This window comes from Ascaphus truei, chromosome 12 (genome assembly GCF_040206685.1).
Source record: "Ascaphus truei isolate aAscTru1 chromosome 12, aAscTru1.hap1, whole genome shotgun sequence".
NCBI lineage: Eukaryota > Metazoa > Chordata > Amphibia > Anura > Ascaphidae > Ascaphus > Ascaphus truei.
The window spans coordinates 7,413,354-7,440,999 of record NC_134494.1 but is presented as its reverse complement, the minus strand read 5'-3'; the positions used below and the strand labels follow the sequence as shown (position 1 = coordinate 7,440,999).

At 52.0% G+C, this 27,646-nt stretch overlaps 1 protein-coding gene across 6 annotated transcripts in view; it reads right to left on the bottom strand.

The window, feature by feature from the left end:
* LOC142464329 (uncharacterized) overlaps positions 1–27,646 on the bottom strand; it is a 794,668-nt gene that overhangs the window by 97,490 nt on the left and 669,532 nt on the right. For 2 of the 6 annotated variants that reach the window (XR_012787649.1, XM_075567827.1), the window contains exons 1-2: positions 21,639–21,711; positions 16,667–16,729 (exon numbers count right to left, since the gene is read on the bottom strand). The gene's annotated coding sequence lies outside the window, so the exon portion shown is untranslated. Of the gene's footprint in view, positions 1–16,666; positions 16,730–21,638; positions 21,712–27,646 lie in introns of those variants that run through there. The other 4 variants (XM_075567828.1, XM_075567830.1, XM_075567831.1 and 1 more) reach the window with 3 other exon arrangements.

Genomic DNA, 27,646 nt, shown 5'->3' with positions numbered 1-27,646 from the left:
TCAGGGAATGAAGGAGTATACTGTACATTCTACTCACACCCACACAACACCTATAGCAGGATTGATTACTTCCTTGTATCCAATAGAATGGTCCCCGGGGTCTCTCGCTCCGAGATCCATGATATTTCATGGTCTGACCATGCATCTATAGAGCTGCGGTGCACATTAATCCCACTAGACAGACCTAGAGCGAACTGGAAATTAAATGAGATCTTGTTGAAGATCCCAGCCCTTCAGGCGGAAATTGGGGAGAAGCTCAAACAATACTTCGAGGAGAATGAGGGGAGTGTGGCAGCACACTCCACGCTGTGGGAGGCCCATAAGGCTACCCTCAGGGGGGTCATAATGAATCTGGCCGCTAAAAGGAAAAGAGAAAGAGAGGAAAAAATCCAGAAGCTAGAAACGCAACTAGCGCAGCTTTCCTCCCTTCACAAAGTAAACAAGAGTGCCCACACGTTGAATCAAGTATTAGGGCTGGGACCCGCTGCGCCTGGTGGCGCGGGCGGCCGCGTGAGCGCAACTCACTATTGCTGTTTAGCCTCACGATCCGGTCCCAATACCTCCTCACTGCCAACTGACTACGTACTGTGACGAGTCAGCCAGCAGGGGATACCAGAGAATTGTGTTCCCGTGCGGCGACGCGTCACATGGTACGCGAGTCAGCCAATGGGGAGGAGGGGAGGGAAGGAGCTAGATGGGAGGCGCCTTGGGCGGGGGCTGCAGGTTAAAGTGTGTGTGTATATGTATGTATGTGTGTGTATATGTATATGTGTGTGTGTGTGTGTGTGTGTGTGTATGTATGTGTATGTATGTGTGTGTGTGGGGGGGTGGACGGCACCACGATCAGATCCCGCCCCCCTCCCTCCCACTCCCGCCCCCCTCCCACTCCGGCTCCCGCTCCCTACAGACCGCATATCGCGGTCTGTGTCTGTCAGCGCCCCGCCTGTCTGCAGTGCGGGCGCGCTGACTGAGGGAGCGGGGCCTTAGTCTAAGACACCAAAACCAGTCTTAACCTCCTCCTTTCCGCCCAGGCTGAGAAAGAAATGGCCTGGTCTCAGCGAAAATTTTACGAAAAAGCAAACAAGCCTGACACACTACTTGCCAACAAGCTAAAAAATAATTTTCCAAATTATCACATTCACGCAATCCGAAACCACGAGGGGGACCTTACCTCCATTCCTGGGAAAATTGTAGAGGAGTTCAAAAAATATTATGAAACATTATACAATGGAGATAAGGTGACCTACAATCTGAAAACAAGAGAGTCGTTAAAGACCTTCTTAAATGAGGCGAACCTACCAATCTTGGAGAGAAGTGACAGGGAGGCACTCCAGTCGGACTTCACGATGGAGGAGCTTTCTGGGGTCATCAAGGCACTAAAACCTGCTAAAGCCCCAGGACCGGATGACTTTTCAAACTTATATTACAAGAAATATATTAAAATATTAGCCCCCCACATGTTAAAGTTATTCAACGAAATTCTAGCAGGGGCCTCATTCCCAGCACAAAAGCTCCAAACCTCAATCTCTGTGATCCACAAACCCGGAAAGGACCCGTCAGACTGTAAGAGCTACCGGCCCATTTCACTGATTAACTCGGACATTAAAATATACTCTAAACTCATAGCCAACAGGGTGGGTAGAGTTCTTCCCGGGTTAATTCACACGGATCAGGTAGGGTTTATCAGAGGCAGGCAAGCGGCAGATAACACCAGTAGAATTATTGACCTAATTGATCTGGCCCAAAAGAAAAATATACAATCCATGGTGTTAAGTCTGGATGCTGAGAAAGCCTTCGATAGGATAGATTGGCCCTATCTAACAGAAACATTGAGAGCGTTTAGCTTTGAGGGACGCCTCCTGCAGGCCATCCTAGCGCTTTATAAGAATCCTACAGCAAGGGTGATTGTTCTGAGGGTGATACCAAGGTTTCCCCTCAGAACAATTTGAAATCAAAAAGCGGCACGAGGCAGGGGTGCCCGCTGTCGCCTTTGCTGTTCGCCTTATGCATAGAACCCTTAGCGGCACACATTAGAAATAACCCAGATATCTCTGGTATCCCAATAGGAGACCAAATGCACAAAGCTGCGTTATATGCTGACGATGTCATTCTTACATTAGCCAAACCTCTCACGTCTCTCCCAAACGTATTCAATATTCTGGGTAAATTCAACCAGATCTCGGGGTTTAAGATCAATCAGTCTAAATCTGAAGCCCTCAATATCAATCTACCAAAAGAAGTTGAAGAGCTGATTGACCTCAATTTTAATTTCAAATGGCAACCTTCCGCTATCAAATATTTAGGGGTTTATCTCACGAGGGATTACAAAACATTATATAAAGCTAATTTTTCCAGGGTCATTAAGACACTGGGAGAGGATCTCAGGACCTGGATGAAGGGGAGTATTTCTTGGATTGGAAGGATACATAGCGTGAAAATGAACCTCCTCCCAAAGATGTTATATCTTTTCCAGAGTCACCCTATCCCTTTGTGCACCAACTGAAATCCGAAACTTAATCTGGCTACCCAAAGGAGGGGTACGCAAGATGGAAATACCGCTGCAGACCATGGTCAATTCATTAAAAGTTTGGGAGGCCACGAAATTTCGATGTCAGCTGACTACCAGAACGTCATTAATGACGCCAATTGTGGGCAATCCAGACTTCGCTCCAGGCCTGAATAGCAAAAACTTCTTGATTTGGACTCAAAAGGGGATAACCCGTCTTAAAGATCTGGAGGGCATTACGAATATACAATCCTTTGATCAAATTAAATCCTCTAGCAATATCCCAAACAGCGAATTCTTTAGGTACCTCCAGATCAGAGATTTCTATAATAAAACGCCAATTAGACCGGCACGAACGAATTTTGAGCAGCTGTGTTCTAGAGATACGGACACAAGGGGATTTAAATCTAGAATGTACAGGGAAGTTATATGCCCGACGACGCCCAACGAAAACAGATTGTGCTACATGAGAAGCTGGGAAGAGGACTTAGGGGAGACATTAGAGGACGACGAGTGGGACAGAATTATTCAGGCAGCTGCAAAAAGTTCAATCTTCACCACATTAAAGGAGAACGCATATAAAGTCCTGATGCGGTGGTATTACACCCCAACCCGCTTTGCTAAATTTGTGAGAGGCTACTCCCCTCTCTGTCCTAAACAATGTGGGGAGGAAGCGGACCTGCGACACATGCTGTGGTCTTGCGCAAGAGTGGTCCCTATTTGGGAACAGATTAGAGACTGGATTCAGCGGATTCTCGGTTTGGAGATCCCCCTGGACCCGTGGGTGTTCCTATTGGGCAGCCGGATCCAGGGAATGTCAAATGCAGCGCATAAATTGATCGCGCATTTTGCAACAGCCACGAGATGCGAGATCGCAGCATTATGGAAGCAACAAGAGATCCCAATTATCCCTAAGATCAGAAACAGGATTTGGCATGTCTGCAGGATGGAACAATTAACAAGTTTGGTTAATGACTCCGGCACAAATTACCTAAAAGTCTGGGCACCATGGTTGGCCCAGTTAGACATCCCAGGGGTGGATGCCACCACGATTTTGCACTAATATACACAGGTGCGTTCTCCTTTGACGGTCAGATAGGCAACGGGACGTAGAGACCAACGGTTAGCGGACAGCCCCATGAGTTTAGTCTCGGAAGGAGGACACAACGGAAGGTCTTGACCCAGTCGGCGCCTGTCTGGACGGCATACTGATACTGACAGCTACGATCAAAGAAGACGGAAGCACTCTCCCCCCCCCCCCCACCCCAGTTCCCTCGTCTGGTTCGTCCCGTCTTATCTGTGTATTCGTCTGTAGATGTGTGTTAGTAATGTTCATAAATGTGTTTGCCTATAAGTGGAACTGATATAACGGCCTGTGAGACAATGTTTGCACTTGTATCATCCAATAAAAAATTTGGGGAAAAAAAGCCAGCACACTCCTGTCCTCCCGACACTCCCTGTCCAGAGGTGCCGGCCGTGACGGGAAAGGGCGACGTTCTCTGCGACGTGATCAGTGCGAGTCACAAATCTATCGCCTTCACATCGCAACAAACATTCTTTCTTATCGCCATCTTCTGATGAAATTGTTAATCATATTTCCACCGCGCCATTCCGCCCGTAAACACAATAAGCCCCCCAAATCATGTCCACGTTTGCAAACAATGCTGAACACTTCTGGGGGGCCTTCTCCCCTGTAATCTTTGGCCAAAATCACAAAGCCTGCAAACAATTACCAAAAGTTTTAGCTAACTGCTGTTTCTTATCCGACCCGTCCCGCATGTCACCACGTACCCAATCCACCCCGTCACTATCCTCCGGCAATAATGACAACAAATTAACAAAATCCTCCTTCCATTTCTTCCATTTAACTTAGTCGCTCAAATACATACCTAGGGGGCTAATGCTACAGAAAAAAGGCTCCTTACGCTTCACCCACCCCAGCGCACAGACGCTCGCGCCTTCCACGCTAGGTACACTCCCTGAAGCTGGCCCACCCAGCTGTGAATTTAACTCACCCGTAGCATTACATTGTCCTAACTGCGCCTGAGCACCAGCCTCTAACCCAACTAATAGCGTGGGTGGCCGGGACTGCCGCGGACTCTGCAGTGCTTCTTCGCCCCGACTCCAGGCCACTTTCAACCTCCCCCGTAACCCGTAAGTGGCCAGCGCACGCATCACTAAGCAAGGCCCCCCCATCCCTAAGGGCCGGCTCCCTTTTATTTAATCCCCCAATGCCAGGGCCCGCGTGACCCTCCCTCTCACCCGCACTAACCCTGCCCATGTTCAAACTTCCCTGGGCAACAGCTTCTAAATTCCTGGGGATAGGACAGGGGAATATTATGGGAATATTTATAGGACAGTGGCTGGTGAAGAAGAAAACATTAATAAGATGTAGACAACAATACTATTAACAGCTACACAATTGATACTCAGTATCTGTAAGGAATCCGCTCCGCGTTTTACTGGTTGCCTTACCTTGCAGACATGTGCAGTCCTGGAGCACCTCTCCTGATGTTTGCTGCAGCCTGGATTCACTCCCTCTGGTATCTATTGCAGCTGTGCAGCCTATCACTGCAACATAGACTTGCATTCACTCATTGGAGCAGTACCTTCACACCCCCCTCCGGGGATTGGCCCGCTGGCCTTTAAGTACTGTCTTCCCACAATGCTCCCTGCCGAGCATAGTCCTTACTGGATGTCACTATCGTTCTGCCACAAGCCCTCGCTTGTTCTCCCATGCTGATACGGAGGTTCCGCCCTGCGTCCTTCAGCTTCCGTCAAGCTCCCGCTTGTTCTCCTGTGCTGAAGCGGAGGTTCCGCCCTGCGCCCTTCAGCTTCCGTCAAGCTCCCGCTTGTTCTTCTGTGCTGAAGCGGAGGTTCCGCCCTGCGTCCTTCAGCTTCCTTCAAGCTTCCGCTTGTTCTCCTGTGCTGAAACGGAGGTCCCGTCCTGCGTCCTTCAGCTTCCTGTTCTCCTGTGCTGAAGCAGAGGTTTCGTCCCTGCGTCCTTCAGCCTCCTGGATTCCTGCACTGAAGCGGAGGTTTCGTCCCTGCGTCCTTCAGCTTCTTGGATTCCTGCACTGCAGCGGTGGTTTCCCTGTCTTTCTATAGCTTCCTGGTTACTGGGGCCTACTCTTTCCCTAATCTAGAGAGGTCGTGTCCTGGTTCCTGCGCTGTTACAGAGGATTCCCCAGCCCGCTCAGGACTCTTGCGCTGTAGCACTGGTTCACCCGTGCAGCAAAGCGGTGTGCTACGCTGGTCTGCTTTCCATCTCCTGTGACCAGCACCATGGGCCATGGCCGTCGCTCGCGCAGAGCCCAACCCCGCGCTCCTAAGCTGAAGCGGGGCTCTCCTGACTACATGTTGCCAAACTCTTGCTTGAACAATGTTTATCCTGATATCTCCAGCCCTGACCCTGACTTGTACAACGACGACGCTGTCTTCTCCTATCCTGATCCTGCGATGTACGACGACGAACTGCGCAATCCGGATCAGCCTGCGCGGTCTCAGGCCGGTGCTTTTACAACCCCACCTCAGCCTCGCGGTCCGACCCAGGTTTGTGGCGAGCACAACCGAGACAGTATGCTCGGCCCCACAAACTCGGACCGCCCTGTGGTGAGGGTTGGTAAGTTTTTATCTGAAAGCCTGTCCCGGCCTGTAGACCAGTCCCAGTTTGAATATCAGTTTCTATGTGAGATAATACCCCTGCTTGAAGGTCTGATTGTGTTTGAAGGTTTAACCCCTTTGCAAACCAAATGCCGTTATGATCTCATGATGAAGGTGTATCGCCTCCGGGACTTAAAACAATCGCTGGCCGCTTGTATTTGCTTTCCTGGTTACCCTTTAACCTGGGAAAACGTGTACCCTTTGGAACTGGAAGACGCCCAAAAGGAACTCTCTTCCCTGGCCTTGTCCTTAGACAGTTATATAGCACAAGAGGACCCTCTCCTTATGTTGGCTCATGCCCAAAACACACTCCATATCCTTTCCATGACATTGGACATTTGCATAAAGGAACAGGATCCTCCCCTCGCCAGCTTCGCTGCCGCTTGGCTGTATCCCTGGTCTACCACGGATCCTTGCCCTGAGTGTATGGCCGGGTTCCCTGTCACCAATGATATGTCTACATTAACCCCTGCTGATCAGTCCTGTGAGGTTCCCCTGGAGGATACATATGTTTCTTTACCCAACACTAAGGTTCTAGTATCAGAGAATAAGTTTCTTAGTTCTCCTATTTCTAGCTCAGAAGCCCTCTCTCTAGGTTTTGAGGGTTTCCCAGCTTTAACCTCTGCTAGGTAGTCCTGTGCGCTTTCCCCGTCAGAGAAAGAATCCCTAAGTTCTGTTCCCAGGGTCATTTCTGTATTAACCCCTGTGGGGCAGCTCTCTGAGTCTTCTTTGATAATTCCCTGTTCTCTGCCAGCCATGGTTACGCCGCTAGCTCTAGAGGAGAGATTCCTTGTCTCTCCTAGTACAGAGAAAAAAATTCCTGTGTTTTACTCTCAGGCACTGTCTACATTAACCCCTGTAAATTCTTGCTGTATCCAAGTTATTGCCTTCGTTTTAGCCTCAGAGAATGAATCCACAAGTCAGACAGCAGAGGTTGCATTGAGGGATTCCCATAACCGTACGGAGTCCTTAGATATTCTTTGCTATAAATCCCCTGCTTCAGCTCAAGTTTCCGCAGTTTCGTCTCCGGAGACTTCGGCTAAAGTTTTGGTTCCTGATAAAAGTAGTCAGGAGTCAGGTTTTTCCCTAAGCTTGGTCGCAGAGTTCCTTCTCCCGGGTATTTCACTGAACCAGCCTGTCGCCCACATAGCGGTGATCCCTGCTTCAGCGCATAGTTCCCATATTAGGGAGTCTGCAGTAATTTCTGGTTTCCCAGACATTCCTTACCAAATACCTATTCAGAGACCAGTACAGTTTTAATTAACCCCCGGGTACTGTCTGAGTTCTCCTCCTCTTTAAGCTTAGGGTTAAAAGCATACAGTAGTCTGTATGTCCCTCCTGGGGTTCATATTGTGTTCCCAGGAATGTTTGCTGACGCACGGTTTTCGCCCAAAAGTGACGCTTTTTCATATAGACTAGTAAGAAACCCACACACTGTTTCTCCTTTCTCTGAATTGTGTCTTACTGGTTTTGAAACTCTGAGAGGTAGTGTTTCTCCTTCAGATTCTGAATCTCTTCCTACGATGGTTATTCTGGCTGAGGGTTCCCCTGATTTCTCTCTCCAGGTTAATCCTCCAGAGATCAGCATATCTGGGGTCACTCCCTTTGTATTGTCTGAGACCATCATGCCTATTTTACAAGTCCTGGGGTTTAAATCTGAGCTATTTAGCTGTCCTGCATTTGCTGAAACTCTGTCCCTCAGTACTGTGTCTAAATTTGCCCCAGCAACTATTGGGTTACTCTGGGAAGAAATTAAAGCTCCTGTCTTAAAGGGTATTTTTTCTCACATGTCCAGCAAATCTAGAACCTCAGTAATTGTTTCTAAGTCACTTATCAATACATCTGATTTTTTCTCTAATCAAACCCAGACACCCTCACTATCGGTTAGGAGTCCTGTGATCAGAGATTTTGCACTAGAAAACACACCTATTCATGTTTTTGTCAGGTTAGGTACCCCTGTGGTTAGGGCCATTGCAGTTTCGGAAAAGACTCCTTGTACTCCTAAGGTGCCTGTCATTAAGAGTTTTCATAGTTCATACTTGCTGCTTGTTGATTCTCAGATCCCTGTCACTGAGGTACAGACTTCAGCTTCTGATGTTAGCTTCCCTCCCGCCACTACCCTGGCTCTGCCTTTTTCTCAAGATACTGACATGAAAATCCCAAGGTCTATTCCTGATTCACTGACAATACTATCTTCCAATGAAGATTTCCCAGTATTGGAGAGCGCTACTGTTGTTTGCTTCTCTGCTCCTGCCAAACCATGCTTTTGTCCCTCTGAATTTTCGGTTGCCCCTATTATTTCCTCTCAGTTGGAAATACTCTGTACTTATCCCAAGATTTCGGTTCCTATGCCTGGTTTACTGCTTGCCTTGTCACCTTCCATACCAATACCGGGAGATGCTTCCAACCAGCCTATACCCTTACTAACCATTACCTGGGAGCCTTCTAGAGGAAAAATTCCTCGCAAATTCCAACATGCAGTGGTCATCCAAGACTTTTTCTGTTACAAAGTTCCTCCTGGTGTATTCGATCAACTATCAGGGCCGCTGATCCTAGATTCCGGTTCATTTATTAAAGACTGGGCTTCCTGTAGGGGTTCTTCTGCCGTTTCTGCTCTGGAACTCTCTGGTTCTTCACAGCCCTGGATTTCCAAGACATTTTGCGGGGCGAGCCATGTACCAAGGATGTTTCTTCTACCACTCTCATTTCCTAGAACTGTACTCACCAAGGAACTGCTCGTTTACGGATACCCTTTCCACCTAAAGAACTTTAGGAACAACTCGATATCTCCGAGACCCATGGATGGTCCTGTCTGGCCGCAGTTTTCACCGTGGCGTGGGGGTACACTAAGGAGTAACCACGAGTCTCTGGACCACGACTCTACCCCCAATCCTAGACGGTTCAGCAACAATTCCCGGTCCCCCAACTCTGTGTGCTCATGTTCGCCCGGAGGTCTCGCGTGAAGGGGGGGGTACTGTAAGGAATCCGCGGTTTACTGGTTGCCTTACCTTGCAGACATGTGCAGTCCTGGAGCACCTCTCCTGATGTTTGCTGCAGCCTGGATTCACTCACCAAAGCAATACACACTCCCTCTGGTATCTATTGCAGCTGTGCAACCTATCACTGCAACATAGACTTGCATTCACTCATTGGAGCAGTACCTTCACACCCCCCTCCGGGGATTGGCCCGCTGGCCTTTAAGTACTGTCTTCCCACAATGCTCCCTGCCGAGCATAGTCCTTACTGGATGTCACTATCGTTCTGCCACAAGCCCTCGCTTGTTCTCCCATGCTGATACGGAGGTTCCGCCCTGCGTCCTTCAGCTTCCGTCAAGCTCCCGCTTGTTCTCCTGTGCTGAAGCGGAGGTTCCGCCCTGCGCCCTTCAGCTTCCGTCAAGCTCCCGCTTGTTCTTCTGTGCTGAAGCGGAGGTTCCGCCCTGCGTCCTTCAGCTTCCTTCAAGCTTCCGCTTGTTCTCCTGTGCTGAAGCGGAGGTCCCGTCCTGCGTCCTTCAGCTTCCTGTTCTCCTGTGCTGAAGCAGAGGTTTCGTCCCTGCGTCCTTCAGCCTCCTGGATTCCTGCACTGAAGCGGAGGTTTCGTCCCTGCGTCCTTCAGCTTCTTGGATTCCTGCACTGCAGCGGTGGTTTCCCTGTCTTTCTATAGCTTCCTGGGGCCTACTCTTTCCCTAATCTAGAGAGGTCGTGTCCTGGTTCCTGCGCTGTTACAGAGGATTCCCCAGCCCGCTCAGGACTCTTGCGCTGTAGCACTGGTTCACCCGTGCAGCAAAGCGGTGTGCTACACTGGTCTGCTTTCCATCTCCTGTGACCAGCACCATGGGCCATGGCCGTCGCTCGCGCAGAGCCCAACCCCGCGCTCCTAAGCTGAAGCGGGGCTCTCCTGACTACATGTTGCCAAACTCTTGCTTGAACAATGTTTATCCTGATATCTCCAGCCCTGACCCTGGCTTGTACAACGACGACGCTGTCTTCTCCTATCCTGATCCTGCGATGTACGACGACGAACTGCGCAATCCGGAACAGCCTGCGCGGTCTCAGGTCGGTGCTTTTACAACCCCACCTCAGCCTCGCGGTCCGACCCAGGTTTGTGGAGAGCACAACCGTGACAGTATCATTATACAGTGTATAGATACTTTGCATCATTATACAGCGCAGCGGGTTCATTATCATTGTTTGCAGTGTTTGCTTTTCATTCACTGCTTATCAAATACATTACTAGTGTAATATTGTTCCCATTTACACTGTATTCACAATGTCACGTAATAGAGGGTTCTTACTGCCCCACTTTTAGTTTGTGTAAACATGATCCTGAGCCTGGCTGCTTAGCTCAGTTGCTTAGAAAATGGCGCTAATAACATGGGTCCAGTCCCTGTAGGGAGCGTTTTCTTTCATTTATAGATATTTATCTAACAGTCATCCTGCTAATCCAATGTGAGAACAATGATACATTACACAGTAACCCCCTGAAGGGGTTAAACTGCAAAATACACCTTATGTATTGCAAATTGTGAGCACCAAATTCCCACTACTGTATCTTGCTAGGGATGGGAACATCTTTTACCAAACTAAGAAATTGCAGCAGAAACGCCACATTTCCGCACTTTTGAATACTCCTGAAAACAATCAGCACTAATGTTTTGTTACGAAAAAAATGAAAATGAACAAATAATGACTGTGTCTATCTAGTCGGGCCCCAGAATTGCTGGTTCCCTTAAAAATGTACCGAGGAATCAGGTCGGATGTCTGGATGCATGTACACACATTGTCTAGGTAATATCTCCCCTTGAAAACGCTTGTGCGACTCACCACTAGGGGTCCCTGCTTCAGCACAGCCCAGAAAGGTAAATGGGGCATAGGGATGTGAGGTGTCCTTGAAACAGTCAAGGGGTCCCTAGGTTAATGGGGATGCCCAGTGAATGCCCTGGTCACCCAGAACCGGTATCGGCTGTGGGTACTCCAATCATCTACAAGGTTGTGAGGGGACTTTTAAAAGTCCTGTCCTAAGTTTATTGTATAGAAGGTGGGGAATATGGCTAGTAAGAAATAATGTGCAGCTTCTTATTCTATTTCCCATAACCAAAAGATTTAGGCTATTTTTAAAGTGTATATTTTATGGAACAGTGTGTTTTAAAACATGTCTGTTTGTGCACAGAAATGAGCTGGGACTTTCCGACCAACTTGGGTGCCACTGTGACTACTCATACGGGAGGAGATGAAAGCCCAGAGGATGTATGAGGTGGGAAGACCATTTGGACAGGAGGGTAGGATTCAAGTATTCTCATCCTGAGATCAAGGGACACCATTTGCATTTCCATTTGATCCCACCAGACTGGCAGGAGCCTGTCACCGCAGGTGGCATTGAGAGAACCAAGGCCAGAGGTGCCAAATTGCCCCTGCCCCTTGGTTCATTTAGATTTCCAGGTAACCCTGTTGTGTCTACCAGCTTGTCTCTGATTGGCGGCGGCGGCGACATTTCTCACGCTTTGTATTGGGCTATAGTATTATTTGAATGGAAGTCCGAGGTAATATAACCCCTTGCGCCCATGAAATAGGGAGTTCTCAGGTGTTTTCCAGTCCTCTAAGATTCTCAGATTCTAAGTTTCCAGTTGCAAGTCTCCAGAAAAGGGCTGCTTCAGCGAAAAGCTGCCTGGAATATTTTCTGTCCTGTTTTTGCAACTGTGATCAGGGATAGGATGCCCTGTAGCTAAGAGCCTGAATGTTACCTGAATTCCCAAGTAAGTGTGTCTTTTTGATGTAGCTTGGGTAACATTGTGTGTTTGCCGTTTCCTGTGAGTAAATTTACAATTTATTTCATTAACTCGTTTTGCTCAATGCATGATCCTGGTAAAACGGTGTAAATGGCCTGGTCTCCCCTGACACTCTTGAACAGCTTACATTTTTTTTACAGAAGGAAGGGACCCCACTCAGCTAATATAATAATGTAGTAATCACGTATTAGAGGGGTGCTATAGGGAATGTACATAGAAGCATGAACAGGGAGAGAAAAGATATATATATATATATATATATATATATATATATATAAAATTATAATGTCTTTATTTATATAGCGCCATTAATATGAATAGCGCTTCACAGCAGTAATACACGTGACAATCATATAAATAACAAATAATACAAATAACAGAACATGGGAATAAGTGCTTCAGGCATAACATTTGGGAAGAGGAGTCGCTGCTCCGAAGAGCTTACAATCAAATTGCAATATATACACAATACAGTATATAGCACTCAACCTCTACTAATAAATTAATTTTATTCTAAGGAAACATAAGGAACGTTAAAACCTAAACGACGCTGAAAGAAACCGGCAAGGAACCCTACTAGGTCCCATGAAAAGCTATATAATATACCATCGAGTCACTGGGTAATGGTCAGATATAGGATAGAATAGTAGTGAGATACTGATTCCTATCTGTGAGGGGATCTATAAGTGTGAATACTGAGGTGTTACAAATAATCCTCATACCTCAATATCCTAAATGGAATGACAGGATATATAAAGTACCAATTGAAAAAAGCTGTGTGTGCTGTTCACGCGCATAGTAATTGAAACTTCTTTGAATTTTGTCACAGAAATTGACTTATAACGCGCGTGCTCGGCACACATGTCAGTCAGTGTATGTGTCAGTCAGTGAGTATGTCTGTGTGTTTGTGTGTGCATGTGTGTCAGTCAGTGTGTGCATGTGTGTCAGTCAGTGTGTGCATGCGTGTGTGTGTGTCAGTGCGTATGTCAGTGCGTGTGTGCGTCAGTCAGTGTGTGCGTGTGTGTGTGTGTGTCAGTCAGTGTGTGCGTGTGTGTGCGTGTGTCAGTCAGTGTGTGCGTGTGCGTGTGTGTGTGTGTGTGTCAGTCAGTGTGTGCGTGTGTGTCAGTCAGTGTGTGCGTGTGTGTGTCAGTCAGTGTGTGCGTGTGTGTGTCAGTCAGTGTGTGCGTGTGTGTGCGTGTGTGTGTCAGTCAGTGTGTGCGTGTGCGTGTCAGTCAGTGTGTGCGTGTGTGTGTCAGTCAGTGTGTGCGTGTGTCAGTCAGTGTGTGCGTGTGTCAGTCAGTGTGTGCGTGTGTCAGTCAGTGTGTGCGTGTGTGCGTCAGTCAGCATGTGTGCGTGTGTCAGTCAGCGTGTGTGCGTGTGTGTCAGTCAGAGTGTGTGCGTGTGTGTCAGTCAGCGTGTGTGCGTGTGTGTCAGTCAGCGTGTGTGCGTGTGTGTCAGTCAGCGTGTGTGCGTGTGTGTCAGTCAGCGTGTGTGCGTGTGTGTCAGTCAGCGTGTGTGCGTGTGTGTCAGTCAGCGTGTGTGCGTGTGTGGCAGTCAGCGTGTGTGTGTCAGTCAGTGTGTGTGCGTGTGTGTCAGTCAGTGTGTGTACGTGTGTGTGTGTCAGTCAGTGTGTGTGTGTGTGTGTGTGTGTGTGCGTGTCAGTCAGTGTGTGTCAGTCAGTGTGTGTGCGTCAGTCAGTGTGTGTACGTGTGTGTGTCAGTCAGTGTGTGTGTGAGTGTGAGTCAGTGTGTGAGTCACTCAGTGTGAGTGTGAGTCACTCAGTGTGAGAGTGAGTCACTCAGTGTGAGAGTGAGTCACTCAGTGTGAGAGTGAGTCACTCAGTGTGAGAGTGAGTCACTCAGTGTGAGAGTGTGAGTGTGTCAGTCAGTGTATGAGTCAGTGTGTGTGTCAGTCAGCGTGTGTGCGTGTGTGTCAGTCAGCGTGTGTGCGTGTGTGTCAGTCAGCGTGTGTGCGTGTGTGTCAGTCAGCGTGTGTGCGTGTGTGTCAGTCAGCGTGTGTGCGTGTGTGTCAGTCAGCGTGTGTGCGTCAGTCAGCGTGTGTGCGTGTCAGTCAGTGTGTGAGTGCGAGTCAGTCAGTGTGTGAGTGCGAGTCAGTCAGTGTGTGAGTGTGAGTCAGTCAGTGTGTGAGTGTGAGTCAGTCAGTGTGTGAGTGTGAGTCAGTCAGTGTGAGTGTGAGTCAGTCAGTGTGTGAGTGTGAGTCAGTCAGTGTGTGTCAGTGTGTGAGTGTGAGTCAGTCAGTGTGTGAGTCAGTGTGTGAGTGTGAGTCAGTCAGTGTGTGAGTCAGTGTGTGTGTGTGTCAGTCAGTGTATGTCTCTCTCTCTCTGTGTTGTGTGAATGTCTCTCTGTGTTGTGCCCCCCCTCCCCCCACTACCCCCGGCGGAGCTGCGGACACGGCTGTGTGTCCTGCTGCAGCAAGCCCCCCCGGCGACAGGGTGGTCCCGTTACCCCCTCCTCCCGTTACCGAAGCAGGAGCGACAGGACAGGGGGTGGAGCAGCGTACTCCACGACGGGCAGCACCGCAGAGCCCGTGTCGGCTGATGGGGATGAAGGGACCCCTTAACTGACTGACAGCCCCTCAAACAATCGTCAGCGGCGGGACGCGACAGCCAATCACCGGTTGCCTCGCAGCAGTGCCCTCTGCCAATCACACCCCCACGAAACCTGCCATCCACAACGTGGCTTTGGACAGAGACTCTGCGCATGCGTTGAGGGGGACTGCTGCCGGTGTGGAGCGTTAAGGTAAATGTTGAGCGGCTGTGTGGGGGGAGCGGCGGCAGTTAGCGGGCAGCGGGCCGGGAACGGTGTGGGGGGAATGGTTGGAATGGCGGCCGTTAGGAGCGGCGGCGATGACATCGGCCGTGTGGGGGGAGTGGCGCCTGTTAGGAGCGGCGCCTGCGCCGCATGTTATTTGCCAAAACACAGCCCGGCCTCATCTGCCAGCACTGTGACGTCAGCACTTTGACGTCACATCCGTTTAATTTTCTGTCCCTACAATCCATTTTTGTCCCATTAGGAATGAGGTGACACTAAAGAAGTTTCACTTCAATAATATAGGTAAAAAGACCTAGAAGTGTATATCAGTGCTCCCCAGTGTTAAAGGAAGAGAAAGGGGAAAGTTTCCCGGGTGAAATGATTAAACCTCAGTTGTATCTTGTGTACCATACAGCCGAGGAAGAAACCTCCAGTGATAGACGTGGATTGCAGTTCTGTTCATAACAGCTATACAGCTGTTGTACTAACTGTGACAGTAGGGGGTAGCCAGTCTTCATAAAAAAGGTGAAGCCCGACTGGTTACCCCTGAAAACCATTGGTCCCTGGCAGTAGCACCATAAGCCAGGGACATTATGTACATGTAAAACCTGTCCTGATGATGTGTTTTACCTGTTTCCCCTTATGCAATAAACGTGGGATTTTGGGACTGTAAGTTTCAAGGGGGATATTTGGGTGAAAATGCATCCAGAACTTATGTAGGGGTTCGGGGGACAAAGTTACCGGTAGCCCCATAATTCTACCCGACGTGCAGGCAGATTTTGCGGGTACGCGAGTAGAATTACACTGAGGCTGTCCAGTGTCCCCCAGAATCCTGGTTTTCAGCCCCAAATATCCCTGTCCCATTTCCCCCACAGATATGACGTTTCCTAAAGTTGGTACGTTTAATAACAGAGTTTATTATGTTTTATGAAAATGTATTAATGTCTATACAGTCAGCCCGGGCATCTACATAGGTGCCGGGAAGTCTACATAGACATCGTAGATCAAAGGGGAGGAGGGATGTTGAGAGGTGTGAAGACTGTTTGGTGAGCGGGGAAGGGCGGAGTGCCAGGTCCGGAGAACAAGGGCACCACGCGGGGTCACCTTTTGGACGGCCAGATCCTTTAACATTGAGTGTTCCATGGTTGTGACTGGCTGTGGGATCTTGGCATATATGTTTGCAACGTGTGTTGTTGCACGGTTTTGTGCCAATATCAGTGTCTTTAAATTCGTTACGCGCGCACACGCAAACACACACACACACACGTGTCAACATGCCACTGTGCATATTACATTGTTTATTCAGTTCTTCTCCCTTAACCAGCTACTTCACTGGTAGTATGGTTCCAGTTCTTATGTTTTGGGAATCAAGCCGACACGCGAGGTCCTCCCGGCTATTGCGAGACCTCCACACGCCTGAAACGGGGTCGGCTTAATGGCGCCAAGTGGGTGGGGGCGAATGTCATTGTTATTTACATGTCTGTCTATTATGCTTGTGCACACTGAGGGGGATCTGACGAAAGGGCTGCTGCCCTGAAACGTTATTTGTTCCTTTTTTGTCTTTAAATATACACCAAGGCCGCGCTTATAGTGCCGCTGGCGTCACGCTGCGGTCACAGGAAAAATCTAATTAAAGTGACTTCCAGCGATCGCAACAAATCCGTTGCGTCGTTCCTACTATAGGCGACGCAACGGCTTCAATATATTTGTTTTGACGCAACGTCGCTGTCACTATAAGCACGGCCTAAGTGATTAGTAAGATACTTTCCCAGCAGTACCTGCGCTGGCTCGTGTGCTACATACAATTGCTTCCTTGCTGGATAGCTCAGTTGTGGTGTTAATGCCAAGGTCGTGGGTTTGATCCCCACACTGACCATTCTGCAGGTTTCTTTGCATTCGTTCTGTGTTTTATAAAAGGTTATAAGTTTAAATTAATAAACATACCATGAATCTTTCCCTAGGGTTTTCTCAATCACGCTGCTCCCTTCCTCCGTTAACATGAGAACACTGAAAAATGAAGTGATTTATCTTAGTATATTGAAATATTAGGAATATTTCGTATGGAGCAGAAAAATCAGCACAGGGAAAGGAAAATAAAGTCGATCATAAGTGCAATTTTTCAAATATTTTATCTACATTCTTAGTCATTTTTTTCTCTCCCTCAGTGTGCCCCTCTCCCCTCCCCTTTCTCCCCCCTTCACTGTGCCTCTAATTCCCCCCCCTCACTAACGACTGTGCCTCTCTCACTCCACCTCGCTGTGTATTTCTCTCTCCCTCACTGTGCCTGTCGGTGTCCCCCACACTGTGCCTATCTCCCCTAGCTACTGTATGCCCCTCTCTTTTACCCTCTGCGCGCCCCTCTCTTTTACCCTCTGCGCGCCCCTCTCTTTCACCCTCTGCGCGCCCCTCTCTTTCACCCTCTGCGCGCCCCTCTCTTTCACCCTCTGCGCGCCCCTCTCTTTCACCCTCTGCGCGCCCCTCTCTTTCACCCTCTGCGCGCCCCTCTCTTTCACCCTCTGCGCGCCCCTCTCTTTCACCCTCTGCGCGCCCCTCTCTTTCACCCGCTGCGCGCCCCTCTCTTTCACCCGCTGCGCGCCCCTCTCCCCTCTGCGCGCCACTCTCCCCTCACCGCGCCACTCTCCCCTCACCGCGCCACTCTCCCCTCACCGCGCCACTCTCCCCTCACCGCGCCACTCTCCCCTCACCGCGCCACTCTCCCCTCACCGCGCCACTCTCCCCTCACCGCGCCACTCTCCCCTCACCGCGCCACTCTCCCCTCACCGCGCCACTCTCCCCTCACCGCGCCACTCTCCCCTCACCGAGCCACTCTCCCCTCACTCTGCCACTCTCCCCTCACTCTGCCACTCTCCCCTCACTCTGCCACTCTCCCCTCACTCTGCCACTCTCCCACCCTCCTCAATATGACACTCAAGTATACACTCAAGTGTAAGTAAATATACAATACTATATAAAGTGCAGCTTCAACCCCCCCACAGAATTGCTTCTCCAATCCTCAGAAGATACGTTTGTCCAGTCAGTGGGGAGCGCAGATATGTGAATAAAGATGTAAAAACCCAAAAAATAGTGCAATATGTCTGATACAAATTCCAATAATTTTGCTGAGTGATATACAGACTGCGTACTCACTATCTATCTGTTCTTTTAAGCATTTCAAATTCAAATAGTGGTGACAAACAGCCATTACCTCTTGGTGTGTGGGAACCTTTCAAATGTAAAAACAAGACAAGCCCCAATAGTTTAGACTGAAATAAAATGTATCAAGGTGATAAGTAAAACATATATGCACTCACATGGTGTCAAACAATAACACATCAATGGTTATCGAGACTGGAATAGACGCCGCCTGGGGTTCTCATCTTACAGCGTTCACCTCCCGCTAGCATCCACAGGTGTTTCCGTGTCTCTCCTCCCGGTAAGCTCGCAATCGGCTCGCCTCCGCACCTCCCGGATTAAATACCCGGATGTTGATTATTGGAAGCACCAGCGCCGTGATCATCAATGTTTCACAGCTGCGGTCTGTAGTTTCTTCAGGCTCTCAACGCGTTTCACTGGATCGACTCCTGATGAAACGGGCGATCCAGTGAAACGCGTTGAGTGCCTGAAGAAACTGCAATCCGGGAGGTGCGGAGGCCAGCCAACTGCGAGCTTACCGGGAGGAGAGACACGGAAACACCTGTGGATGCTAGCGGGAGGTGAACGCTGTAAGATGAGAACCCCAGGCGGCGTCTATTCCGGTCCTGATAACCATTGATGTGTTATTGTTTGACACCATGTGAGAGAATATATGTTTTACTTATCACCTTGATACATTTTATATCAGTCTACGCTATTGGGGCTTGTCTTGTTTTTACATCTGAAAGGTTCCCACACACCAAGAGGTAATGGCTGTTTGTCACCACTATTGGAATCTGAAATGCTTAAAAGAACAGATAGATAGTGAGTACGCAGTCTGTGTATCACTCAGCAAAATTATTGGCATTTGTATCAGACATATTGCATTATTTTGTGTTCTTATATCTTTATTCACATATCTGCGCTTCCCACAGACTGGACAAACATATCCCCCTTGCACTGTGTCTCTCTCCTCATCCCCCTCGCACTGTGCCTCTCTCCTCATCCCCCGCACTGTGCCTCTCTCCTCATCCCCCCGCACTGTGCCTCTCTCTTCATCCCGCTGCACTGTGCCTCTCTCCTCATCCCCCCGCACTGTGCCTCTCTCCTCCCCAACCCTCGCGCTGTGCCTCTCCTCCCCAACCCTCGCGCTGTGCCTCTCTCCTCCCCAACCCTCGCGCTGTGCCTCTCCTCCCCAACCCTCGCGCTGTGCCGCTCTCCTCCCCAACCCTCGCGCTGTGCCGCTCTCCTCCCCAACCCTCGCGCTGTGCCCCGCTCTCCTCCCCAACCCTCGCGCTGTGCCGCTCTCCTCCCCAACCCTCGCGCTGTGCCTCTCTCCTCCACAACCCTCGCGCTTTGCCTCTCTCCCCCCCGCACTGCGCCTCTATCCCCTCCCGCACTGCGCCTCTCTCCCCTCCCGCACTGTGCCTCTCTCCCCTCCCGCACTGTGCCTCTCTCCCCTCCCGCACTGTGCCTCTCTCCCCTCCCGCACTGTGCCTCTCTCCCCCTTGCACTGTGCCTCTCTCCCCCTTGCATTGTGCCTCTCTCCCCCTTTCATTGTGCCTCTCTCCCCCCCCCCGCACTGTGCCTCTCCTCCCCCTTGCATTGTGCCTCTCTCCCCCTTGCATTGTGCCTCTCTCCCCCTTCCCGCACTGTGCCTCTCTCCCCCTTCCCGCACTGTGCCTCTCTCCCCCTTCCCGCACTGTGCCTCTCTCCCCCTTCCCGCACTGTGCCTCTCCCCCTTCCCGCACTGTGCCTCTCTCCCCCTTCCCGCACTGTGCCTCTCTCCCCCTTGCATTGTGCCTCTCTCCCCCTTCCCGCACTGTGCCTCTCTCCCCCTTCCCGCACTGTGCCTCTCTCCCCCTTCCCGCACTGTCCCTCTCTCCCCCTTCCCGCACTGTGCCTCTCCCCCCCCCCGCACTGTGCCTCTCTCCCCCCCGCACTGTGCCTCTCTACCCCCCCCGCACTGTGCCTCTCTCCTACCCCGCAGTGTGCCTCACTCCCCTCCCGCACTGTGCCTCTCTCCCCCCCCTCCACTGTGCCTCTCCCCCCCCTCCACTGTGCCTCTCCCCCCCCCCCCACTGTGCCTCTCTCCCCCCCCCACTGTGCCTCTCTCCCCCCCCGCACTGTGCCTCTCTCCCCCCCCCGCACTGTGCCTCTCTCCCCCCCGCACTGTGCCTCTCTCCCCCCCGCACTGTGCCTCTCTCCCCCCCCGTACTGTGCCTCTCTCCCCCCCCGTACTGTGCCTCTCTCCCCCCCCGTACTGTGCCTCTCTCCCCCCCCGTACTGTGCCTCTCTCCCCTCCCGCACTGTGCCTCTCTCCCCTCCCGCACTGTGCCTCTCTCCCCTCCCGCACTGTGCCTCTCTCCCCTCCCGCACTGTGCCCCTCTCCCCTCCCGCACTGTGCCCCTCTCCCCTCCCGCACTGTGCCTCTCTCCCCTCCCGCACTGTGCCTCTCTCCCCCCCCCCCCGCACTGTGCCTCTCTCCCCCCCCCCCGCACTGTGCCTCTCTCCCCCCGCCCCGCACTGTGCCTCTCCCCCTTCCCGCACTGTGCCTCTCCCCCTTCCCGCACTGTGCCTCTCCCCCTTCCCGCACTGTGCCTCTCCCCCCCGCACTGTGCCTCTCTCCCCTCCCGCACTGTGCCTCTCTCCCCTCCCCCCGCACTGTGCCTCTCTCCCCTCCCCCCGCACTGTGCCTCTCTCCCCTCCCCCCGCACTGTGCCTCTCTCCCCTCCCCCCGCACTGTGCCTCTCTCCCCTCCCCCCGCACTGTGCCTCTCTCCCCTCCCCCCGCACTGTGCCTCTCTCCCCTCCCCCCGCACTGTGCCTCTCTCCCCCCCGCACTGTGCCTCTCTCCCCTCCCGCACTGTGCCTCTCTCCCCCCCCGCACTGTGCCTCTCTCCCCCCCCCCCCGCACTGTGCCTCTCTCCCCCCCCGCACTGTGCCTCTCTCCCCTCCCGCACTGTGCCTCTCTCCCCTCCCGCACTGTGCCTCTCTCCCCTCCCGCACTGTGCCTCTCTCCCCTCCCGCACTGTGCCTCTCTCCCCCCCTCACTGTGCCTCTCCTCTCCCCCACTGCCTCTCCCCCCCTCACTGTGCCTCTCCTTCTCTCCCCCACTGTACCTCACTCCCCCCTCACTGTACCTCTCCCCCCTCCCCCATTGTACCTCTCCCCCCTCCCCCATTGTACCTCTCCCCCCTCCCCCACTGTACCTCTCCCCCCTCCCCCACTGTACCTCTCCCCCACTGTACCTCTCCCCCCTCCCCCACTGTACCTCTCCCCCCTCCCCCACTGTACCTCCCTCCCTCCCCCACTGTACCTCACTCCCCCCTCCCCCACTGTACCCCACTCCCTCCTCCCCCACTGTACCCCACTCCCCCCTCCCCCACTGTACCCCATTCCCCCCTCCCCCACTGTACCCCATTCCCCCCTCCCCCACTGTACCCCACTCCCCCCTCCCCCACTGTACCCCACTCCCCCCTCCCCCACTGTACCCCACTCCCCCCCCTCACTGTACCTCACTCCCCCCCCCTCACTGTACCTCACTCCCCCCCCCTCACTGTACCTCACTCCCCCCCCCCCCTCACTGTACCTCACTCCCCCCCCCCCTCACTGTACCTCACTCCCCCCCACTATGCTTCTCTCTCCCCCTTTACTGTGCCTCTCTCTCCCCCTTTACTATGCCTCTCTCCCCCTCACTGTGTCTCTCTCTCCCCGTGCCCCTTATTGCACAGTTATAGGGAGGGGGCACAATGATAAGAGGGGAATGGAATACGAGTAATCACCTTATCTGCTGCCGGGATCACAGACCTAGGTGTTGATCACGCATGCGCAGAAGCCTGCATGGTGCTACCAATGCCATGTCCAGTCAGGGCAATCCCTCTGTACGCGTCACATCCTGCTGTCACAGTCAATAGGAGCCTTGCTTGTGTACTGCACATGCTCACAAGCGCCACTGAAGCCAGAGCCGCCATCTTGGATAAGGGTAATGCCCATAATAAGTAGTACAGGCTGCTGAGAACCCAAATAGAAGATGTAATGGGGCCCCTATATGAGCTAATATAAGGAAATGTTCAATAAGACTCATCAATGTCATATTTCCTCATGGATATTGAACATTATCAGTTCATCAAGTAATATGACATTATGGATAAGGGAAAAGAGAAGAAAAAACCGCAATGTCATTATGGACACTATTGTACCTGTACATATCCAGCCTGATCTGATACAGTGACTGTACTATGTATTTAATTATTCAATATACAGTATTTTCTTTTAATCATTTCCAGCCTCAGTAGCGCATATATATATATATACTTAGTTAAGTTATGGTGAGTAAAAATCTTATATAGAGTATTTTTTTTTTTCCCCCAACAATTTTTTTTTTATTAAGCGCTGGACACAGGCATATAGTAATCTGACAACACAGTGTCTTAAAAACAGTATCAAAAGCACTCATTTTAGAAAACATCTGAGATAACTGGGAAGACGAACAGACGAACCTACTCACAACACCGGACTACATGTAATGGGAGTTTGGGAGGGGGGGGAGAAAAAGGGGGGGTTCCAGTCTTGGCTTCCTTCAGCGAGGTGTCTTTATATTTGGTCCTATTTGTGAAGGGATTAAGTGGGTTTGCGCTTGCCTATTTTGTCAGTGAACCATTATGGTTCCAGTCCGCCCTACCTGTCTCCTGATGTCACTTGTCAGTTCCGGCCCATCGAAAGAGAATGCATTTCCTATTCTCATAGCAGTAAGTATTGTAATGGCATCCACCCCTGGGATATCTGACTGGGCTAACCATGGAGCCCACACTTTTAGAAATTTGGCGCCGGTGTCATTGACCATGCTCGTCAGTTGTTCCATCCGGCAAATGTACCAAATTCTATTTCTAATTTTTGTGATAGGTGGTACATCTGGTTGCTTCCACAATGCTGCGATTTCGCACCGCAGGGCCGTGGCAAAATGCGCAATCAATTTATGCTCAGATCTGTTTAGTCCCCTGGTGCGCCTGCCCAACAGGAGCAACCAGGGGTCCAAAGGGATCTCGTGGCCGAGTAAAATCTGCAGCCAGCTTCTAATGTCTTCCCATAACGGGGCCACCTTGGCACAACCCCACAACATGTGCAGCAAGTCTGCCTGCTCCCCACATTGTTTTGGGCACAAGGGGGGGTAGTCTTTGACAAACTTAGCCAATCTTTTCGGGGTAAGATACCACCGCATGAGGACCTTATATGCATTCTCCTTCAATGTGGTGCATATAGAGCTCTTTGCCGCTGCCTGAACTATCGTGTTCCAGTCCTCGTCTTCTAAGGTCTCCCCTAAGTCGTCCTCCCACCGATTCCTGTAGTTTAGTTTGCTGTCAGCGTCCTTTGCAGGACAGACCACCTCCCTATAGTTGCCAGAGATAAGTCCCTTGGTACCTGTCCCTCTGGTACAGAGCTGCTCAAAATTAGTACGTTTAGCCCCGGTCTTGATTTGCACTCCTTGACCCCCTTCTGCGAGTGCCGAGTGGTCGCGGGTGCCGCCGGAGGCAGCGACGGACCCGCCGGCATTTCGCGAGGGTGGGGGCCAGTGCAGGGAGCGCTCGGCGTCCCTGGAGCTCCGGCGGCATACCCGGCTAGCGGGGGCCGCCATGACACGTTGCGCGAGCGTGCGCGGGATCGCGCATGCGCAGATAGGGGCAGGGAGTTAAAGAAGCCCTTAGGAGATCGCGCGAGAGCAGGGTCAGCAAGGGAAAGGTTGCGGCGGCCATTGGCTACTCGCGCATGCGCAGGGCAAGTGCGCACGCGGCCCAAATGCGATAGCAGGCTCCATGGGACTACAACTCCCATGGAGCATAGCGAGGGAGACACCAGGTGTCTCATAGTGGCCAATGAGGGCCAAGGATTCTCAGCCCAGGAGATTGATACATTTCGCGGGCTTAGAGCAATGGCAGTTGGAGCTGGGAGCAGGAAGGGGACGGAAGGGTGCAGGGAGCAAGTGGCTCCTGCACCAGGTAAGGATCCCCAAGTCCCAGGCAGGCCCCAATCCCTGTTAGGGTAGTGGGTAGTACTGAGGGACAGCCCCTAGGTTAGGGACGCTGCCCTTAGGTGTGTGAGGGTGCAGGCTTGTCAGTGTCACGGCTGGTAGTGCTGTGAGCGTTGACAAGTAGGCACAGTGTATGCAGCGTGTGCTGTCTGTTTGCTGCAGGTTGACTGTGCGTGTGCAGTGGGTTGCTGCAGGTTGACCGTGTGTGTGTGCAGTGTGTTTGCTGCATAGGTTGGGGAGAAGTTAGTCAGAGGGGACCCGGGTGGGCACGGGATAGGTAGTGTGGGTGCAGGGGGTCAGTGACCCACCTGCCTAGGATAGGCTACCCCGTAGGCAATAGGAGTTTCCCTAAAGTCACCATAAGTTGCTGTGCTGCAGGGACGGCCTATAGTGAGAGCGAGCATCACCCCTTACTGAGTACCAGTTAGGGACAAAGCACAGAGTTGCGGCGGTTGCAGTCATTTGGGACCAGACGGCTGGATACCGTGATATCTGGAGGCTGCGTGTTGGAGGCGTCTGACCCTTTGTGAAGTTGTTGCCGGTCACAGCCGTGACCGGAAGGTATTATTACATCAAGTGCACCAACACCGGTCAACAGGCGCTGATCCCGCCTTAGGCTAAACCTTTGTAGGAACACTGTGAGAGTGGTTACAGAACTGAGCCTATACCAATATACTATATATGGACACGGTGTGTGGGGCACGCGGTGAGGGGACGGAGACGTTGCCCTGAAGAGGGGGCAGCCGCTAAAATTATACCGTTAGAGTATAAGCATATGTATGTGTTATTGCTACGTTGCATTATCATTAGTAAAAACCAGTTACAATCATAGTGTTGTATGTTTCTTGCCCAGGGGAGTCTCTCATCACGGGGATCCTGGGTAAGTGGAGGCGCTGCGCTAACGAAATGTGTAAGTGTTACCCCAGGCTCCCAGCTAGCGGAGGCTCAGATCTCCTGGAGCCGCAGGTGTTGTACAGCGACCAGTAGTTCCTTTGGGAGGGTTCAGAAAAGGGGCTACATTTGGAGGCGCTGCTGAGATATCAGACCTGGGGTGCCCTGTAATTTTTTTTCTAAATTGTGCTCTATTTTTGTGTCGCCATGGGGAAGCCCTCAAGGCGGAGGAGGCCACGTGCTGACTGCCCGCCTGCGCGGGAAAATGTTGCAACCGCGCGGGAAAATGTTGCAAACAGTTATCCGGGACTGGCGGGAAAACTCGAGCCCCGCCCCCACAATGTGAGTGAGCACAGTGAACAGCGATCAGCCATGTCTGTTCACCATGAGAAAGGTGACGGCTGCAGTAAAATACACCCTCAGTTGTATAGAGCCTGGCGAACAAGAGGTGTGAATGTAACCGTTATTTTGTTTCCATGCTTACAAAGGGACGTGAATATACCTGGTAGTGAGGACTTTGATGCCTATCAGCTACCGCGTGGGGTGTTCTTGACACAAGTGGAAGGGAAGAAGTGTCTCCAAGGTCCCTGTTCTAAATGTGATTTCCCAGGTTGTGAATTGACCTGGGGACCCCAGTGTGCCTGCTGTGGGGCACGGTTCCTGTGTCCCAAGCTGCCGCAGGCTACAGCACCGTCCGAGGAGGAGGACACTGTTGCGGAAACGGATTATTCATCCCCCGAGAATGAGGTAGACTGCCAGGGGCTACACCCCAATGTGTATATGCCCTGGCGAGAGCCAGGAATAGATGACGTTGTGCTTGTGTGTCCTTGCCTGCAAAAAGCCCATGCCCAGGGAGCCATCCTGTCTCAGTTACCGCTCGACTTCAGGGAAATCGAGGTGGACGGAGAACTGGGTATACAGTGTTTTAGCCCCACTTGTGACTGTTCTAGAGGTGCACTGGCGTGGGAGCCCCAATGTGATTGTTGCGGGGCCTGCTTCTTAAAGCCTATCATACCCCAGGCTACGGAACCAGCAGAGAAAGAAGAGGAGGAGCCTGACCTCTCTACTAAAGTGAGTTATGCTTGTAATCAGTCTGTCCTAATTCCAGAGGCCTCCGGGGACCCGTGTGTCCAGACCCATGTTGCAGACACGGTTCCAGTCCCTCTCAAAGGGGACGTCCTAGTGGTAGAGCAGGAACCTCTGATGGCGGAACCTGTGGAGAAAGAGATGCCTGATGTCTCCACCCTGCCGGCCCACACCGCTGCCAGTCCACCTACCTCAGCTGTGGAGGTTGTGGAGCAGCCGTGTGCCCAATTGGACATTCTAGACTCCGGTCCCGAGCCGGAGCCGCCACAAACAGAGCTACAGATGCTGGAACCCCAGATGTTGGTTCCAGACCCGGTTCCCGAGCAGGAACCACGAAGCCCCGAACCGCTCGTGGTGATGCGCCTGCCGGCGGACCACTCTAGTGAAGCCACCGAGCCAACTATCTCAGCTGATACAGAGCCTGCTGTGGGTCCGTGTTCCCTAGAGGAGGTGTATCCAGATGCTGCGGACCCTGCTGTGGGCCCGTGGGCCCTGCAACGGCCAGTCCAGCCTACCACCGAGGTACCAGCAGTCCCAGGCTTGGGATCAGTACCTGGCGACGACGACAAGGGTGAGTTGACTGCCCCAGGGGTGTCGGGTGTGAGCTCCCCGGTGATCGTGGAGCCTGGCGGCTCCGAAGGTAGGGTCACCCGGGCGATGGGCTCACCTCGTCATCGCGTCCTGGCTTAGGTGTCCCCCTTAGAAGATAGCTGTCCAGTGGTGCGAGTGGACCCGTACCTACTGCCTATCGTTTAGGCAAAGTCTACCGCTTCTGATCTGAGTGTGAGCCCGTGCGCTCCAACCCAAGTGGTCCCAGGACTGGGATCCAACGCTCCCAATGTTCCAGCAAGTAAGTGGACTGCCCCAGAAGTGCCGGGGACAGGTCCCGAGACAGCCAAGGTGGGAACTGACAGCGTCCCCGAGGATCTGTTGGCCACCGTGAATCACGGCAGTGGTAAGGTACCTACCCTTTACCCCCTGCCGGGTAAACCCGAGACGGTGAGGAAAGAGACATTGTCCATTGCTCGCTTCCCCGTGGAAGCTTCGCCAGTTTGTAGGGACAAAGACTGTGAGAAGAAGGATTCAGGGAAGGTTGCCTCCTTTAAGCCCAAAAAGGAGCGCTCCATTCACCATGTAGTGGACCGCGGGAAAGGTCCTGGTCTCCTGGCCTACCGCATCCATGCCGCGGATGGCCGGGTAAAGGCCTGGTTAAAGGACATTGTACTATTCCTTCTACAAGGGGGAGGAAGTAGTACAGAGCCGGTGACTGTTACTCCAGAACGTGCTCTTCAAGAGATTTTTCTGGGGGAGGCTCACGGACGCAAAAGTGAGGTACTCCCACCTGATCAGTTAAGGGCACTCCACTATGATACTCAGCTGGCCTCGGGTATCCACGGGATGTTGTTGGGTACCAATGGGAAAATGCAAGTTATGTGTGATATGATTTATGCCATGCATTTTTCATTATATAACTCTCTGTATGGTTGCTACCCAAGCGAGGTCGTTGGGATTCTACAAGGGGGAGAATGTAGCCCCGGTCTTGATTTGCACTCCTTGACCCCCATCCTCGAGTGCCGAGTGGTCGCGGGTGCCGCCGGAGGCAGCGACGGACCCGCCGGCACTTCGCGAGGGTGGGGGCCAGTGCAGGGAGTGCTCGGCGTCCCTGGAGCTCCGGCGGCGTACTCGGCTAGCAGGGGCCGCCATGACACGTTGTGCGAGCGTGCGCAGGATCGCGCATGCGCAGATAGGGGCAGGGAGTTAAAGAAGCCCTTAGGAGATCATGCGAGA